This window comes from Gavia stellata, chromosome 14 (genome assembly GCF_030936135.1).
Source record: "Gavia stellata isolate bGavSte3 chromosome 14, bGavSte3.hap2, whole genome shotgun sequence".
Classification (NCBI taxonomy): Eukaryota; Metazoa; Chordata; class Aves; order Gaviiformes; family Gaviidae; genus Gavia; species Gavia stellata.
In genome coordinates, this window is record NC_082607.1 from 9065311 (window position 1) to 9071310 (window position 6000).

Genomic DNA, 6000 nt, shown 5'->3' on the forward strand with positions numbered 1-6000 from the left:
GAGTCAGATCTGCAGGTCACCGCCCATTCACCGATCCGTCTCTTCCCCCCATTTTTTCCTCCCAGCTCTGCCATTGCTGCTGTGTGACTCACAGGGAATTAGCAAAATTTATCTGCTGGGTTTTTTTTCACAAGACAAGCCTCCTAAAAAAGCAAAGAGCACGATGATTTTTCAGCAGATTAACAACTGAGACCAGCAGGACTCCCTTGTGACCAGAAATCAGTCTGTGCAGACAGAATGGGAAAAAAATGGAGAATTCAAGGCATATTAAACTGGTCCTGATATAAGCACCGACATTTTTAATCAAGAGGAAAATCAAAAAGGGGTATCTCATTAGACGATATATAGAGCATTCACCAAAATACGAATTCAGCATGCAAGCATCCCATCTTCATCATGGCTGCAGGGAAATCTCTCCACTCTGACTTGTAATTTAAATAGCCTAAAATTATTTTTCTAACCTAGTGTTTCAAATGGGAGAGGAAGCCAGATGTACCAAAACAACATTTAAAAAGAGACACACCCTTCCTAAGAAATAGGGAATAGAAGTTGTTTGTTGCAAAATACCTTTTTAAATAATGTTTCTCCTGTTCTCCGTTTTGTTGACGTTTGCAGAAATTAGTCATCAAAGTGATTCTCAGTGGTGACAGTCTCCATGGATTTTGGAAAGTGGTGTCTATCTACCTACTTGTTTCAAGACTGGGACTTCCTGGATGATGAGCGTTTACCAAGATTTCTCTCCCTGCTCAGCTAATAAATGGCAATTTACTTATCAAAATGAAAATAAGCAAAACCTCTGACCTGGTGCACTCCTCCTCTGGAGCTGTCAGTAACTTCCTTTTTCATGTACATCTTTGCCTCTGTTGACCTTCATTGGAAAAGCGCTTTCAGGCTCTAGGCAGGGCGTTGGAGGAATTACAGACGTTTTGCACTTTATTCAGTAGTGCAAGGAATGGTCACTATCACAAGAATTACACGATTACTATGAAACACTCAGTGTTGGCTTATCACAAAATGTGAACCATCCTCAGAAACGCCGACCTGGATTGCTGCAGACAGCGCCGCACTTTGGGCTGGTATTTATGGCATTTATTGCCGTTCATTTGCAAACATGCGTTAAGAATTATCCCTGGTTCAGGGAGCAGACACGTGACAGCATCTGTCACGAGACAGTGGAGAGGCTGGCGCTTGGCACTACTCATACCTAAAGACACACCGAAGACACATCCTGCCCGACGGGATTTCCTAAGCACCTGCAGGCTGCCAAGGTCCAGCTAGCCTGCAGAAATTTAAACGAGGATTATCTTAAAATGGCAGAAAACAAGCAAAGGCAGATCCTGTCACCGAAGCAGAGCAGCTGGCATGGGCTCAGTGCTGCCAGACCTGAAGCACAACCCCATGCCGTGGGGACCTATGCCCTTGGAGGCACCCAAGACTTTTGAGTACACCGAGCCCCGCTGCCGTGACCGAGCACGCGGGGCACCCACCTTCCCCCCAACAGCTCTGAGGTCTGGGCTGGCTCTTCTTCCCACTTTCCGGGGAACTTGCTCCCTGGGCACAGGAGAGCTGTGAGAAGTGGCATGGGTGGAGAGGAAGGCACACCTGAAATCTGGAGACCCACCCAAAGGACATTGGTTTTATCTGAACCTGTCCTGACACAAAGGTTGTAGCCTGAGCAATGTAACTACCAGAAAGGTATTTTTCTTTTTTTTTTTGTTTGTTTGAAACAGCTGTTTTTCAAGCTCAACTGGACTCACTGAACAATGCGGCCTGATGGAGTTGCTGACTTTTCATGCAGCAAAAGGTAAAAAACCAGGAGTTTGTTTTAACATGACAATAGAAGGCTGCAGAGCGGCCTTCAGAGCTGTTACGCTAACCATTTGCTGCAAGCGTGCGCAGCTTTGCTGCTGCCGCACAAAGGGAACCACCAGCGTTTATTAGAGACGTTGTCATGTGGCAGTGAAAACCCCGTGCGCAAGGACACCGTAAAGCCCAGGCTGACCTCCTTTTACTCCTCCCACCCATCTCCCTTGACTGTACACATTGCTCTTCTCACACTGAGGCGGTCACCTGAGGTCCCCAGCAATCCCTTGCAAAAGCAAAGCAGAATGAAGAGCAAAGCCAAGACCAGTTATGAAAATCAGATTCTTTCCTTCACTGTGCAGCAAGTAGTAGTGAGAGGTACATTTTCTCTGTGCCCGTAACAAGGAAAACTCTTCTGCTCCCCTCATTCAGCAGCACTTGCATCAACAAGATACCTGGGTGACCCAGAAGCTTCTATGTGACACATTTCAATGCAAACCTCACCAAAATTAATGTGACTGATGGCAGCCACCTTACTCTGCTGGCTTACTCAAAATGAAATGGTCTGCAGCAGCACAGGAGTGCACAGATGTCCACACTGCAACATGCACACGCAGCAAACTCCTAGGACTACACAGGCGTAAAAGGACTTCTGGGAGATGGGCTGTGTGCTTGCTAAAGTTGGGCAGCTTATTTTAGCCAACAACTTAGTTAACACATCCTCCATTTTTTCAGTCAATGTTTAGATGAAAGTGTGCTAGCAAGAAAGCAAGGGAACGCTGCAGCAGGACTTCAGCCCGGGGTATCTGCCCTGGAAGCTCGTTTGTAGCGTACCTTCAACTGCAGCCAGAGGGAAGGCTGGACGAGTCCAAATGCAGGTGGTTGGTGCTGGCAGGAGGTCTTCCCACCAGGGAAGGGGGAGTGAGGGAGAGCCGTGGGGTTCCCCCCCCCTTGCTCAGTTGCTTTCTGAGGAATGAACAGTTTAATCTCCTTTCAGCAGGCACCTGAGTGCAGGACCTGCCTGCAAACCCCAGGAAGCATTTCTAAAAAGCTGTAGGAAGACTAGCTGTGTTGCATGTCTCAGAAGAGGTGTCTGTACAGCTACACACAGGTGAGCCAGACACAAAAAGTAAAAAATCTGGAGCCTGTTGATACCAGCATGGACAAAGGGGCCAAGAGCCTGTTGCGCGAGGACAGAAACTCGATAGAAGGCAAGAGGAGGTGGCAAGGCTGTTTCAGCAACAGGGGAGAAGAATGAGGAAGACCAGAGACACAAGGCAGCAACCTGATCAGACAACTCGCTGATAGAAGGCTGTATTTGCCGAGGCTTGCAGATCCAGCTGGCACTGTCTCAATGCAGAGTAGGCATCGGGTGGCAGAGCTCACATGCCAAGGCCCCTGCCTCCCATGCAGATCGTGGCAGCCGTTCAAGTATCTCAGAAATCTTCTCTGGGCAGATTACAAGGGAAGCAGAGACAAAGCCCATGCCATGCCGGGAGGGAACTGTGCTTCAGGACTCCCTTTCCCTTTGCAAGACCTTTTGAGTTGTATGGTATGTGTTGGCAAAATATTCATGCGGCTCCTCAAATATTAAACGCTGTTCTAGGAGTAACACCAGACCCTGAATCTGGATTTGGGTTAAGGCTGCAAGACTGGATGAGATGCTTGGTAGGACAGAGTCAGCTAGTTTGGTGGAAGGGTGCTTTTAGAACTCAGTTTATATTTAAAAGGGGAAATAAGTGAATTCATAGGGTCCCAAGATAAAGAACTAGGCAGCAGGGAGCTAGAATTCCTGCGTACTATCCGTCACCCACCCAAAATCCTGCTTGACCCTGTGGAAAGCCCCTTGAGGACAGAAATCTGTCCTCAAAAAACCCCATGAGACAGGGATGTGAAGGGGGAGAACTGTTCTCAAAAGGACCGCCAGGCCCCATTGCAAGGGGAGGAAACAACCTTTCTTCTGGGATGGAGAAGATAGGACCTCATCTGAACCCTCTCTCCAGACAGCTAGAAAGCTGAAGGTCCCAGAAAAAGCAATAAGCTTGATGCTTTTTGAACCTCTCTGGCTCCAGACACTAACTCTATTTAGCAAACAGTATGTTCAGTTAATTGCAGAACAGAGCACCTGTACCTATAATTGCAGAAATGTAAGATATCATAAAGTGCTCAACAGAGATGACAATAGGAGAATTTTGCTTCAAATAACATTTTTTTCCCAAACCTCTGCTCTTAATTTTATCTAGCAACTGAAATCCACTCCTCAAATTGTAAATCTGTGGTATCTGATGGGCTAATACAAATTTTACACTGTGATAGCATCAAGAGTTTTTAAATTCACCAAGGCTTATCTAAGTTTCATGTTGCTTGGTTTCCTCAGAGTCTGGAAAAGTTTTCCAAAACTCAGTTCCCTTCTGGTGTAAATATTGTTCAGCAGCATCAGAAAGGCTTTCCAAGGGGAAGTGAGACAGACTAGAGCTCCTGTCTCTTTGAACCCTTGCCAAGCGCATCTTAAATTACAAACTTACAGACTAGTGTGGTCCTGCTATTGATGAGAGTTTAAAAATAATGTAGAGTACAATGACACTGATCTTCTGTTTAATTGCCACACAAATTAGATAATTGGATACAGAGGATTCAAATAAAAGCTGAATATTTGACAAAAAAAAATCGGGAGGGAAAAAACAGCTATGCAAAATTACTGCGTTTCCAGTGATTCCTGTGGAATAGCTAAAAATGATCCAGAGATTTAATTACCGTCTTGGAAAATATTCTTGCTACAAATAAGAAATCATGATAAAGGAAAACGCGAATCTTGTTATGTCTAAACAATCAACAACCACTGAAACAAAGAACAAGGAAGCTTGATAGTTAAATTGCAACATCAGTCTTCATAGTCAAAACGTACAGAGGAATGTGACATGATTTATTCTAGGGCAAAATGCTGGCACTAATAAGTAGGTAAAAATCACTGGAAAATATGATAAAACCAAATAACTCATAGCCTTCAAGACCTGAATGAATCACTTCTGTCATTCAGTCCAACTGTCCAGAGAGTCTTGTGTTTATACTTTTTAAACTATTCTCATTTAAGAAACTGACCTTCCAGTTTCATATCATCACATTAGGATTTAAGGATGTTTAGTTAACAGCAATTTGAAGAGTTTAAAAATCTTTTGCAGCCCAGCTACTGCCATTCTTACTCTGCAGTCAAGCACTTTTTGGACGTGTCACCTGAGTATTTCAGTTTTAGATTAAAGGCCTCCTCCCTGCTTTGAACTTTGCAGACTTCAGGGATTGCCCACGCCAGTCTTAACCATGGTTTAAGTAAAAAAATTTGGACTTAGATCCTGAGTAAGCTACCTACACTCTGGAAGAAGCTAAAATTGATACAACAGAGCAGGGAGTAATAAGATTAAAAGCGTTGCTGACTGCGTTTAACTTGAATGACTTCTTGTTTTGGAGAGGTATCTAGGCTTAAAACTGTAAGGCAGCTGCATGGCTGCATGCCAGAAGGAAGTTCACAGCAAAGCTGTTTGCACAGCATCAGCCTATTTTTAGTATACGGTGAGAGAGTGAGTTTCTTCCTCCCCCTGCCCCAAGCCTCTGTAATGCCTTTCGCTGGCAGGCGGGAGCTTGATGGGAGTTTTTGCACAGGAATATGGAATTTTTTTTGGCCAGCAGTGTGAAATAGGGTATTGCACATGTGCCAAGCAACCTGCATGTCTATCCAGGGAATAAAGAGCAGAGCAGCACCAGCCCTGGTTGCTCTCTTCTCAGCTGGAATGTTGTTTTAGGAAAAATAAAAGCAGAGAACTCGGTTTAAACAAACTAAGAGACCACCTCTGGCAAAAATTCAGATAAAGGTTGAAGAGTCCTGCCACAATAATTGGATAAGAGATCAGTCACTCCAAACTCTGTATCTTCCCAGTGCATGTACGCACGCAATTAAAAAGCATCACAGAGTTGCGCGCACTAACCCCTCCCATACGTTCACATAAAGTACTGCTGTCACTTTGCTTATTCTTACACAATAGAAATGTACTATCAAGGTGTGGGACACATTCACTCAAAAAGTTGGAGTGTTGAAGTACTCCCGAAAACTTGAAATGGAAGAGTGGAGAGTGCTTTACGCTGGGCGGCGTCGGAAAGTTCGTACTAACTGTGCAGACACGGGCCGCTCCACGAGAGCATGCCAGT